Here is a 14,892-nt window from a genome sequence, read left to right as displayed (position 1 = left end):
TTAATGTTGTCGAGGGTATTTTTTGGTATGTTTGTCAGTGACGCATGTTTCAGACAGCATTTTCTTGTGAGTGACTTTAGTTTTACACCGTCTTTAGCAATATTCCAGCAACACCACAGAGACCCCAGAAATCACACCTTGAACCCATGTGGGGAATCGAACCTTGGTCTTCAGTGTGACGAACGTGCGTGTAAACCACCAGGTTACTAAATCAACCCATTTCCTTCTACCGAACATTTATCTTACTTATACTTCTTGCAGCCAATAATAGATTTCGTAGGAAAAATCATTACAGTTGTTAAAATTAATGCAGACTGAAGCATAGGCTGTAGGGTAGCCTTGTGGGTAAATTGTTCCCTCGTCACACCGAAGACCCTGGTTCGAGTCTCCATTTGGGTACAATGTGTGAAGTCAATTTCTGGTCTCACCGGTCGTGATATTGCTGGAATAATGCCACAAGAGGCATAAAACTAAACTCACTGACACCCAAAGGTAAGAAACGGCGAGACGGTTATCCATCATGATGTTTATAGTCGCAGAAACTATGAATAGTGTGAAGGTTTAAATTTGGACTCGCCACCTTAAAACGTCCGGTTCGAATACCAACAGGGTTTCCATGCGATATAGCTGAATTGTCTTGAACTGCCTAAATCAATCTTAACCCACTGTACCCCGTCACACCAAAGACAGGATCGATTCCCGACACGGGTACTATGTGTGAAGTCCCCTGGTGATTTTTGGCGTCCCGTCACATTGCTGGAATATTGCTACAAGCGGCGTAAAACCATACTCACTCACTATACCGTCTACGAACAGCCCTACGGTAATCATCCACGATGACGCTGCGCGCATTTTCATCTTAAGTGACGCCTCCGGCGTCTCCGGTGGCCATGGTCCTCATCCCAGCGTCGGACCTGCTGTGGAGATATGTGGAGACACGTGGGCTTCTACGCTTCAGCTTCGCATGAGACGGGACAACACCTCATAAAGTACACACTCGTGACCATGGAGAAAATTCCTATTCAAATATAATGGTATAATAAAACAGTAATATTATTCAAAAGTTATAGTGTGAGAGACATTTTAATTTTTACGCACATAGCCAAGTCACACGTGAATCATTACTTTCCCGTGAAATGCATCCCACAGCGGTTGTCTCCCCTTAACTTAAGACCTCAGTAAACGGCCAGAAACATCTGTTGGTGCATTTCGATTTAAACGCATATAATGAACTTTGTGTACCTGGTATGTCAAAAGAAGTAATTAAGTATTAAAGTATTAAATGAGGGAAAATTCTATAAATTTAATTCAAATGATTTGGAAGGACATAATTTTGCCGTAGTCTCGCGAGATCCGAGCGGTCTGTGAGACGAACTCTCGTACCTCTGAGTGAAAACATTTTGTCAGTGTTCACTGACACCTGTCTGCCCCGCCCAGGTAGAAAATGCATTTACATATTACCCCCGGCCATAGGTTACACAGGTAAACACACAGGTATAATAGCGCTTTGCTACTGTGGTTAATTAATTTCTAAAAACCTGCTTTAATGTACCATTGTTTACGTAAGACTGTGATGAGTCATTCATAAAAGCATGCACATTATAAAAGTATAAAAATATAATTTTTCAAACAGACAATATATGCACAATGTAAACAAACCTTTGCACGAAAACGTGACACATATCTAAACGTGACACATATCTAAACATGAAAGTGAATTTTTACGCCGCTTTCAGCAATTTTCCAGAATTGGCAGGCAGACATGGCCTACGCATATTTTGACCGTGTGAGGAATCGAACCCGGGACTTAGGCGTGACGAACAAACACTTCAACCACGGAGCAGTCCAGGTGATAGGACATCGATGACTTCCACAAAGAAGTTGAGGTTCTTGAAAGAGTACCTGAAAGGCTACAAAAAGCACTCTTATCTTTTGTGTGATGTTAGTTGAAACATTTTGTTTTAACACTCTTCATAATTGAAAAGAGAGTTTTTTACGCATAATATACAACGACTGATGTGTGGTACGTTAAAATTTCATTTCTTAAACCAAAACAATTCACACAAATTTACATTTCAAACGTACATTTTAGGAGATTATGTAGTTGCAAATCCATTTCGATGCAAGACCTCACTAGACTAATTCATTTTACTAAAAACTACCGTATTGACATGTAGTCCTTTTAGTATAATAAAACTTTTCGTTTTTGAAAATGTATGTCTACAAAGACATCAGAATTGAGCCCAGAATTATCTTTGATTTTTTAGGGCTGAGACAATCTAGGCTTGTGAAACCATTCTAGACTTCAGTAGGTCTCCCATGTAATTCATTCTGTAAGACTTGGGAGGCAGGCTAATACCATTCGTAGAAAATCTATGGGGTTCATCTTCCGTTCCTATCATTACAGCGACCGCTATGAGAAGTCAAATGCTTTTGAATGATCATACACCACTGAAAGAATGTAGAGATATTCCATTTTTCGAGCCTACAACTAGCCATTGCTTATGTATGTGAGAAAAAGTAATATATATCCAAACAGATGAAACATTCTAAAGTACTGGAATAAATTGTCAGATTTTCCCTTAATTTCTCTTCGTCATCTGTTTCCTCCATGGCTTCATCATTTGCATTTTAATAATCTTGTAAATCCAATATCCCCTTCTTTTTTAATGATGTAGTATGAAAATTGAAATTTAGATACAATCAGTTACCAACGTTTTCAAGAGCAGGGTCAGAATATTTCGTTCAAATTTTGAAATTCGTTCCCATTATCAAACGTCAAGATCGTGTTTGTATAGCGTGATCCGATAACCAGTGATATGGTCTCTGTTTCTGGCTTCGTACTCACTAATGGCCACGTTCCCAGGGGGTGTGTCGTATCAACTTGGGTAGAACTTCGGCTCAGCTACAAGAATAAGATATTATCAATATTAAAGTACAGAAAAATCGCATTGTGTTACATCAAAGTGCCATTAAATTCGTTTTCAAGCCATTGTCCACATCCTGTCATAGCTACTCGTGACATGTAGACATTTGTCACGCCCAGAGCCTGGGAGTCTGTTCTTGGTGATAAAAAGTTGAATCGGCAATTGTGTGGATACATGGTTAGTTGTCGTGGTGAAAAATTACCTTTAGATTTAGGACAAGGATCATGTAAAGCATTTTGTTTTATTATTTGTATTATTTAGAATGTTAGGAATTCAAAAAGCTATGATAGATAAACTAACTTACGTTGACTTGAAGTTACAAATGTTAACTGGTTTAGTGCTCTTTTTCCTTATACACTTGTGCTGTTTCTTCTGACAAAATATCAAATACTTGACAATGCTTGTTGAGGGAATCATGTACGGTTTCTTTATCGTTCCAGAAAAATAAGTGCGTTAGTTTTACACCGCAACCAGCAATATTCCAGGGGCTCATTTCAACCTTTACTAAGGTTAACCTTAGCTCCCATTCTTTAGCATCGCACTAAGGTTACCTTAGTGACTTACGATCACTTTAGTGCTTTGTGAAAGGAGGAACAGCAGGCAATGGCGGCGGTCTGTAAATAATCAGGCCTGGACCATACAATGCAGTGAGTGAGTGAGTTTAGTTTTACGTCGAACTCAGCAATATTCCAGCTACATGGCGGCGGTTTGTAAATAATCGAGTCTGGATCAGACAATCCAGTGATCAACAGCATAAGCATCGATCTACGCAACTGGGATGTGATGACATGTGTCAACCAAGTCGGCGAGCCAGACCCCCTGATCCCGATAATTGCCTGTTACGACTACCATGGGTTACTGAAGATCAGTTCTAACCCGGAATCGATTCCCCTCATGTGTAACATGTGTGAAGCCCATTTCTGGTGTTCCCCGCCGTGATATTGCTGGAATATAGCTAAAAGGGGCGTAAAACCAAACTCACTCACTTACAGTTCAAATATAAACTATGAGTAGGTCGTTCCGTTTGAATGCAAAACCTCTAGGCAGACCTTAGAATACATGTGTAAAACTCCACAATTCATATGTGAAACTCCAGACAGGACTTTCAATTGAAATATAAACTCTCTCATCGGGACTCACTTGGTACAACTACGCTAGCATAAGCAAACGGGGTCGTGAATGTATATGGGATCACATTTTACTTTGATATAAATCTGAAAAATGTCAGCTCCATAACCTGCATGTTAGGGCACGAGTTTGTTTAATGAGTTACGTGGCAATACCGCTGATGGGCAGTCATCAGGAATGCAGCACCATAAAAACATATCCAGCCAAAAAATAAACCCTTGCCGCCGTGACTCTTTCGTGAACTTCCTGTCTGCGTCTCCGGTTGATGGCGACGCTACCCAGAAACGCATGACAATTCTGACATGCGCAGTGACACATTGGACGTTTCAACGAGTCGTTTCAACCTCGTCGTGTTCTCTCTGCCAATAGACACACAATGTATCTTATACACTTTATACTGACTCAAGTATTTGTTGCGAGGGGTTTATCAAAGGCTAGTTGTGTACTACCGGTGGTGAATATCTATAATATATTTAATTAATTATGAATTTAGAATGTGAATATGAATATCACATTTCTTAAGTCAGTCTAATTAAGTAGAATGTGATATACGACACATTGCAGTTTTCATCAACCAATGGGAATCGGAAGTAAGAATATTACAGTGGGCAGTAATATCGCCACAATTGCATCAACTACGAGCCAATATCGCCACAACTACACCAACTACGAACCAATATCGCCACAACTGCACCAACTACGAGGCAATATCGCCACAACTGCGCCAACTACGAACCAAACACGCTGAGTGCTAGTGTACTGATGGTACTACAAAGACCCGTGATGTTTGGCTGAAGTCGACCGGTCCATGTTTATTCAATTTCATTTAACCGATGATGAGGTTGGTTAAATGAAAATAGCCTACTGGAAAATTACAGCATATGAATGGGTGAAAGACAAAGTCGTCAGAAACATGTACCCCAATTTTTGTTCCAAAAGAATTTGTATTAACATATTGCCATATTGACTTCGTATTGAATTTTTATTTGCATCGCGATAGCAGTTTCTGTTATCTCCACGTCTCCCATTATGCATATTCCGTCGTCAAGCATGTGACTGTTTTACTCATGACGTCATATGCGACCATATAGCCATATTGCCTATATTTTGCCTACGTTTTGGGTCTTTCGGCAGGGATCGAACGCCGACCTTCAGCTCTCCGGGCAAACGGTTTACCCAATGCGCCATGGAAACTGTCGACCGATACATATGTATCATACATAGGTACACTTTAGAAATCACCGACATATTGTGAAATGGGGTAGGCTTGTGGTTAAAGTGTTCGCTCGTCGCACCGGACCCTAGTTTGATTCTTTACACTGGTACACTGGGTGCAATTGAAGGTAACAGCTGAATGCCCGAACCCTATTTTTAATCGTGACGAATGAACACTTTAAGAATGGGCTACCTGACCGCCGATGTGCCCCTGCTACTCGTAGTAAGAAGGTTTCATTCACCATTTTTAAATGCTTAATCAATAGTCCCTTAAAATTTTCCTATCTCAACCTCAGTCTAGATGTTAAATACACGGATAATTACGACCATAGTAATCTGCATGTACACTGACATGATGATGTTTCCCATGTGTGCTGTCCGGAGCATAACGTTTGATGTCATTGTGGTGAAAGCTACAAAACCTGCAAACATCTGCTTTCATTACTTATGTGTATTTTATTAGAAAAAAAACATCCAAACGTTCAACAGATAAACCTGCTTTTACCAGCAACTGCTATTGAAAAATACCCACAATGATGTGAGTTTTTTCACAAAGTTGAGTCACGATCAGTTGAAGTCCAACGATTCCTAATTACCGACGTTTGTTCAGGATATCTAAAGGAAGACATAAAGAAGACCCTTTAATGCACTCATCCTATCTTCCCGCGACAACACAAGCAGTGATGAACACAGACCTATCGGCTGTCACTCACTGGGGGCAATTCACTGCGATATACAGTCTGAATACTGTCTTTTATCCTTCACTGAAAACAGGCATTAAGGTGCATCGTCCGTGCTGTATGTGGGACTGTCGGGTCTCTGGTAAATTAACTTTAATTGCTGTCGACACATGAGTCATCGTGCAGCTTTATGTGGCCTACACGGAGCGGTTAATGAAGACGGCCTCATGGCTGACTAGAGCGCACTGGACCAGGACTCGAGCCGTTCATACACTCCTGGTTGAGTTCAGTTTTCATCTCATGTTGACTGAATGGGTCCTCAATGTCCTATATTTGCTGTAACATGTAGGTAGGTAGGTGGGTAGGTAGGTGGGTAGGTAGGTTGGTGGGTTGATGGGTGGGTAGTTAGTTAGTGAGGTGGGTGGGTCGGTTGGTGGGTAGGTGGGTGCGTAGGTTCTTAGGTCGGTGGGTAGGTAGGTAGGTAGGTAGGTGCGTGGGTGGGTGGGTGGGTGGGTAGGTAGGTGGGTAGGTAGGTGGGTGGGTGGGTTGGTAGATACGTTGGTAGGTAGGTGAGTAGGTACGTACGTACGTAGGTGGATGGAAGGGTAGGTAGGTGGATAGGTATATTGATAGGTAGATTGGTAGTTAGGTACGTTTAAAGGTGGGAGGATAGGTAGGCAGGTACGTCGGTAGGCAGGTACGTAGTCTGGCTGTAATTTCATTTGATGTTAGACTAGTCACTAGAGGTTTGCTCAATCTCGCTTCATCCCACTTCCCACCCTCATCCGTCTTCCCTCCATCTCATCACTTAATTTACTTTTGTCCCGTCACGTTTATCCTCGTTCATCACTCGTCACCTCTTCTTTTTGCTTCATTCCCCAACACTACCCTCAGACTTCATCACACTCAGACTTCATCACACAATTACGTCTCTCTTCAGCATAATAACGCCCAAGCCCAGGGCTCGATTCCGCGTGTGGAGGTCACGTGTGCGTCCTTCACCGTGGTAGTGTCGAAAATTTGTTAACAGCAGTTTTATAACATCATAATAAGTATTCTTTGATTTACACGCTCACATAAAACAGGGAGTAAATCCCCAAATTTATGCGACATTCACTTTTCCCGAGTTCATTGCGCAAGAAAAAACATCCGCCTTGCCCCAAGGTACGATGAATAGATGAGCTTTTTTTCGCCTGCGCCTTGGCGTTAAATTAGAGGGGGCATTCAGGAGGGTATTAGGATTCAACAAAAGTTGTTAGAACGAATTTTGTCAGAACCGCGGGTGGCGACGGTGACAGTTTTCATCGTGATGTTGTAAACATGTAGTCTCAACAATACCTGAGGGCATCCCTTCGTACTGACAGACGTATTGCATTACCTTGAACTTAGTTCCATCCACATTGGCCCCAGTCTGCCAAAACGCGTGTCCCAGTACACCACCTGCACACATTTGCCCACCAGTACACCACCTGCATACATCTGCTCCCCCCACGCGCACCCCCCACCCACCAGTGCACCATCTGCATATATCTGCTCCCCCCACGCTCACTCCCCCCCACCCACCCACACACCCACCAGTGCACCATCAGCATACGTATGTCCACCACTAGACCATGTGTATACATCTGCCCACCAGTAGACCATCTGCATGCATCTGCCCACCAGTAGACCATCTGCATACATCTGTCCACCAGTAGACCATCTGCATACATCTGCCCACCAGTAGACCATCTGCATGCATCTGCCCACCAGTAGACCATCTGCATACATCTGCCTACCAGTAGACCATCTGCATGCATCTGCCCACCAGTAGACCATCTGCATATATCTGCCTACCAGTAGACCATCTGCATACATCTGCCCACCAGTAGACCATCTGCATGCATCTGCCCACCAGTAGACCATCTGCATATATCTGCCTACCAGTAGACCATCTGCATGCATCTGCCCACCAGTAGACCATCTGCATGCATCTGCCCACCAGTAGACCATCTGCATGCATCTGCCCACCAGTAGACCATCTGCATACATCTGCCCACCAGTACACCATCTGCATGCATCTGCCCACCAGTAGACCATCTGCATGCATCTGCCCACCAGTAGACCATCTGCATACATCTGCCTACCAGTAGACCATCTGCATACATCTGCCCACCAGTAGACCATCTGCATGCATCTGCCCACCAGTAGACCATCTGCATATATCTGCCTACCAGTAGACCATCTGCATGCATCTGCCCACCAGTAGACCATCTGCATATATCTGCCCACCAGTAGACCATCTGCATGCATCTGCCCACCAGTAGACCATCTGCATGCATCTGCCCACCAGTAGACCATCTGCATACATCTGCCCACCAGTAGACCATCTGCATACATCTGTCCACCTGTAGACCATCTGCATATATCTGCCCACCAGTAGACCATCTGCATGCATCTGCCCACCAGTAGACCATCTGCATACGTCGGGAGAGACAGAAGTATTGAGATGACCCGGATTAGGGATACATGTATATGACAGAGCGGGGTGGGCTATGGACAGAGTCGGGGAGATTTTCATGCACACCAGTTTATTAGCATCAGTATCATTTTGATTTCGAACAAATGATCGATATGTTTTTAATGAAATTCTGAAACAATATTATGATGATTAATGCTACATTTCAGCTTAAATGTGACCCCACTGTGCTGTTCATCGCAGGGGAAGTCCACATCATAGGGAAAATATTTGCAAAGTCACGGAAGTATAAAATATTCTTTTGACATATACCAGAATAATAAAGTCAGGTAGTGGAGTTAAAATGACCTAAATGGTTTTGAAATAACCTGGATAAATCATATTCAAGTTTTAAATGACAATAATCTCTAAAAGGGAGAGAATCGGTGTAGGGAGGAAATTGTGAATGCGCGTGTATGGTTCTGAGACATTCTTAACAGGTAGATATAAGGAAGATAGCAGAAGGCGATGGCTACAGAAATGTAATTAGTTTTATAGGCTATTTATCCTCACAAACTTTGAAGTGGTCACTTTTAGCTTGACCATGGCCCCCAACTGACCTCCCGCGAGGTGATTGATGAGAGGTTCCAACACCACTCAACACGTATGAAATAAATAATGAAATATTTCATGGAATGTTAGTTTCATTTTTATTTTGGAAAAGATAATATTCTTTGTGGCGGCGAGACCTTCACGTGTGCTTTATATAGTTGTAGGTTAAAACAGTTAAATCAGCTTATCAAACGCCTTTTCGTCCACTGATTTCAAAGAGTTGGAGAAAAGCGGAGAGCCATTCTACATTTTATACCATTGGGTCCAAGGTTTTTGCCGGCGATATAGCGTTGTGTAATCGGCACATCCTGTCAGAGGAGTTCGAGTTAAGAAGGAGGTGTTCGAATTAATGAAGTTCAGTGTGTTGAAGTTCAAACATTGATATCTTTTTAACATTAGAGAAACTTATAAGAAAGTCGTACACTTAATCTAAACAGTTGTGCCTATAATCGTGTAAAATTGATAGCACCTGCCCTGGAGTTTCCTGTGAGGCCCTGCGATCAGTAGCTTGACCAGTGGCGTCTTGGGTCAAACAATCGCTATGGGGTTCAGAACACATACCGTTTTAAATGATGGAAGTGCATTTTTAATTACCGAAAACCATCGGGGACTTTTTATCACCAGCTGTGCAGTTCACTACAGGAATAATCTAACGCTAAACTGTCCCTCTCGTTCGTGACGACAATCTGGACATCATGGAAATGGGAAACACGTTTGTTATCGCCACCTTAATGGCGCCCTATCTCGGATCCACTCTGTCGACGAAGACCATCTGAGATGCACCGAGAGTTGATTTAAAGAGATGAACTTTTCATCCATGTGCGTAAAACTGTAAATGATGAAGAAGTGCCTCACCAACTAAGGACAAGACTTCACGCAGACAATGGGGCGAAGATTTATACACGTTAAATGAATTATCAAGCATATTTCACCTTGTCGAACTGACAAAAGTATTACATCTTAGTTTTGTATGGCCATATATCTCAATTAATTTCACAAAATATTCAAACAGAAATACACAGAATAAAGATCAAACGATGTAATTCAAATTGTTTTAGGAATATCTTTTACTTCACAGGAGTGTTACCAAAGACTCTGTTATATGGTGTCTGGTGTTACTCATAACTTTCCTTAGTTCGGTTCTCGTAGTTTCACAGTCCCTCAACCACATTATTGTGCCTAATGCCAAGCCTTCTCTTCAGTGCTAAAGCCTTAAATGAAGCAAGTCTAGATTTCTCAGGTTCTGAATCTCTGGTCTCCTTTTCAATTAAATGGGATTGTTTGTTACTATTAAAATTAAACAGTAGTCTACGGTTCTCTGTGAGTTTCCTTGTGAAGGTGTTATAAGATAGCGTTTTAGATATACGCACCCAGACTGGATGCATGTATGCCGTTTAATATTGCTGTGAATAGGCATTGCTGACAAAGGCTAAACCAATCTGCAGTATTTGTTCATTGACAAAACTTGATTTTAAAAAGAGTGTGTGAGTGAGTTTAGTGTTACTCCGCTTTTAGAAAAATTCCAGCAATATCACGGTGGGCGACACCACAAATGGGTTTCACACATTGTGTCCATGTGGGGAGTCGAACCCAGGTCCTCGGCGTCACGACAGAACGCTTTAACCACTAGGCCACCCCGCCGCCCCGAGTTATATGCATATGTTTATCACATATATATTTCATATACGTATGTCAGTTTCGCCACATATGCAGCAGTTTAGATGCATTGTTTGTCTCTCCGTTGTGATCGGTGTTGACAGGCAAAGGTTTCAATGTTCAATTCTGCAGCAGAGAACATGCATTCTAAAATGCATCTGCGCATATTTCAGCGTTTTACTGCCGATTTAAAATGTCCTTATAAGACATGAAAATGTATAAAGGACCAAAATAAAACGTCGGCGTTCTGTGATGATTACTTTACTGTTTGTCCTCATGGGTGACCTTTTCTGTGGCCTTGACCTCTAGCACGTTAAACGTTCTGCGTCCAGCTTCTCTGGACAGTTTGAACAGAGGTCAGTTTTACGAGGCCACTCTAACCACCGGTCACTCATCGTACCTCGGTGGTTTAAAATATCATAAACTGCCGCAATTTTGTGGCTATGACTAATAAATATCAGCCCGCGATATCGCTCCCTACTCATTGCCTTTGTGGTCGGCAGCTTTTCGGTTGTGAGATCCCTGCGAGAGACGCATATTTCAATTTAATATCGTCGGGATAGTGCCACATATCAGTATAATGAAAATCGATAGCGTTGATCGTTCTGAAGATTGCCTTTATGACCGGGACGATATGCGTATTATCGGATCACGAGAGTAATACTGACGTTATCGGCCACATATGTATTTAATTCCGGTCAACACTAACACTATTGCAATTAAATATGGGGATATTTGATGACGATGTTTCATCTGAAGTCCACCAGTGAAGACCTGGGTCAGGCAGACGATGGTTTGGACGGAACCGGTCATACAACCTGTTACCGTCGTTCGGAATATCTCCTGTTGACATTTAGTTGATCAGAAAACGACATTCCGTCTGTGAAGATCCGAGTTAGGCAGACTATGTCACATGACCGTTACTGTCATTCGGAATAGCACGTGTTGACTTTCAGATGATTAGAAGACAACATTCCATCCGTGAAGATCCTGGTAGTTAGAAGCGACTAAGGGGATCGGGTGGTCAGACTCGCTAACGTGGTTGACATGATTATGTCATCGTGTTCCAGTTACGTAGATCGATCTTAGTGCTGTTGATCACCGGGTCGTTGTCCAGACTCGATTATTTATACACTGCCAATGGATACGGGCATTTGATTTCAGAGTGGACTGCAATGTCTATATAATTTTATTGAACTCTTTCATTCGATCTATATTTTCATTATCTATATACACCCTGATCTAAAAACTGGTCGGTCGTAATAAATGAGGCCAGGGTTCGATTTGACGCCCATTTCATGCTGTAACCCAAACATTGTTAAAATGCGATGGTCATTCGGAGCATACTCATAGGCTGGTCAATAGGGACCTGTCGATTAATTACGATTAAATGATACAGTGGAATACATACACAAGAGTAAATATATGGTTCCTATAATACTCCTTATCGACGAAACAAACAAATACACTTGAGAAAGAACTGGCACCATTTGTCTGTTTGCACCCTTCCAATATGTGATAGATTATATTGACAAAAACACCAACAACTCAAGTGTGGACAGTTTTGATCCATTCATTCAACCACTGATTTATGACGTCATTGGATTACCGCACTCTCTTTTCGGTTGGAAGAGCTGTACAAGAATATCAATGGCAGACACCGAAAGGCCCTTAGCATTCCAGTACATTATATATTAGCCAACTGACCTCGTCTAAATCCTTGCATCATTAGTGTAATGGCTACCCGATGTTGAGGACTGCAAATTCTTTATCTGAATTGCTCCATCAGCCACTGGGCAGACGACATACCGTATCCCATTCGTAACCGCTCGGCCTTTTCCCCTACAATTCATACACAGGACGATAATACGGAAGGGATACTTGGTAAAATCACTTGTCAACTGCAGATTCCTGCGCATGTAGTTCGTTCAACTTGACGCCACTTTTGACGAACATCATGTCGCCTAGTTAAGAAGATTCGGTACTCACACTGTTCTGAAGACAGAACGACTTCTACAATAACTGATAGTCGCTAATGAGTGTGTCACAGAACAGTCACGTGAGTGAAATAGTTCTAATATGGACTCTGCACATTAAGGGCCGGGCATCTTGAGAGAATTACCAGCTGTGCGGTCGCTCGGTATCATCTCATAAGACAGAGCTCCCAAAAGACATGAAACAATACATTTTGTGGTTGGTTGCATAAGGCTTTATTAAACAGTACCCTTAATAATAATGATATGTGATCAAATAAAAAAGACGCGACATTAGGAATTGACTATAGTTTTACTAATTCGTCACTAATTCTCTCAGAAGAACTATATGCTCAAAATTGCTAAACTGTAGAATAGCTTGATTCAGTCTAATTGACCAGTATATTATGTTGTTGTAAAGATAATCTAAAAACCAAAAAGAGAATAGGATATATTGTGGTTAGTGAATATTCTTTGTTTTCATATGTTAGAGAGAAAAGAAATGCCAAGCTTGGTATGTTGGATTAGAGGCAAAGGTATTGCAGAGTAAGGGCAGACCAATTTTATTTCTTCTTAAATGAACATTGCTTTGACTGGAGATGTTTTAGATTTTCCCATTTCATCCTTCCTTTAGGTTTTAATTTTTTTAGGACACAAATCCGTAAAACAAGAAATACAATTGGTCTAACCCAAAGGTAAAATATATATGAATGAGTGTTGTATCCCCTTGTATATAAGGCATAATGCAGTGGTCAAATTTAATACCCACGTAGCTGGACTTTTGTATTTAGATGTATATTATCTATAAATTTTGAATTTGGGTGTAATGTGAGTGTTAAAGATGTATCGTAATGACTGGCAAAAATACATGATACTAATTTCTTTTCTGTTGGGCCACTGGAACATAACGTGTTGCTTGAAGTTGTAGTTCTGTAGTTATTATGTGAGGACACCCTCTAACCCAGATCTCCACGGGTGTTCAAGAATTTTAATCGGGGTCAGTACCAATAACCTGATCGTTTATTTCAGGAACCACGGTTTCTAATCCAAAATGGTTGCACCATGTGACGCGTCTAATCCCAATCCCCTCTCTTACATGCATCATCATCAGTATCTGTTTCGAGGGGGGAATTCTCTGAGACGTGAATGAATAAAGTATTTCTTACACCATCTTGGTAAAAAAACGCCCGGTGCTGTATCCCATGCACTGCGTGCACCGCCATTAATCACCTTCATAACAACTTTAGGTGTTATAGATCGTATATCAATCATTTTAAATAGGTGTCAACTATTTGAATCCGAGATGAAACGATTCGGTCAGTGTCGTGATGAAAGAAACTTTGAAGTCACTGGCCACCGGACGGGAACGTGTGTGAGTGAGTGTGGTTTTACGTCGCCTATAGCAATGTTCCAGCAATACCGTTGCGGGGAAACCAGAATTGGGTTTCACACATTGTACCCACTTTAGAAATCTACCCCACCGCCCCGACAGCTGATCAATCTACTGTACACGGTAGACAGTAATTGTTTATAGACATTCAAGAAGTGTGGTGAGTCAATAATGAGGCATACAACTTTATGGATGACAGTTTGTCATATATATATATATAGATTTTGATTGAAAGATTAGATTGAAAGGTTTGTGCCATCGCCAACGCCGTGCAGTGAACCGTGCATTAGATGACTTCCCCAGGTGTGCAGAGGACGCAGAATACCGCTTTGGTCAAGCGTTCTTTTTCATTATATTGACGTCTCCAAATATTCCACCCCTACTAAAATTTAACATGCGATAGTAATTTTACATTGCTAAGCGTGCGTTTATGAAGAATTGAGAGAGGTGTAATTGCCCAGCACCTTTGATGTGTGTATGTCTATATATTGTGTATATCACACACACACACACACACACACACACACACACACACACACACACACACACACACACACACACACACACACACACACACACACACACACACACACACACACACACACACACACACACACACACACACACACACACACACACACACTACATTGCATTGAGCATTTGGATTGGAGTCTAGTTTGACTGTAGGAGATCAGGGGTCAGGGGGTCCTCGATACTCCATCAAAACATGCACTCATTTCGCATCCCCGGCGGAGCCCAATAACTGTCTGGCTTCACCAACACCGCCTGATGGATAACGTATAACTTGCATGTGTGTGTCATAAAAGTCTCGTCAATCGTAAAAATGCACAAATTGGGACTCCATAATTGACGT

This window comes from Haliotis asinina, chromosome 2 (assembly GCF_037392515.1).
Source record: "Haliotis asinina isolate JCU_RB_2024 chromosome 2, JCU_Hal_asi_v2, whole genome shotgun sequence".
In the NCBI taxonomy this organism is placed as follows: domain Eukaryota; kingdom Metazoa; phylum Mollusca; class Gastropoda; order Lepetellida; family Haliotidae; genus Haliotis; species Haliotis asinina.
This window is presented reverse-complemented; position numbering follows the sequence as displayed.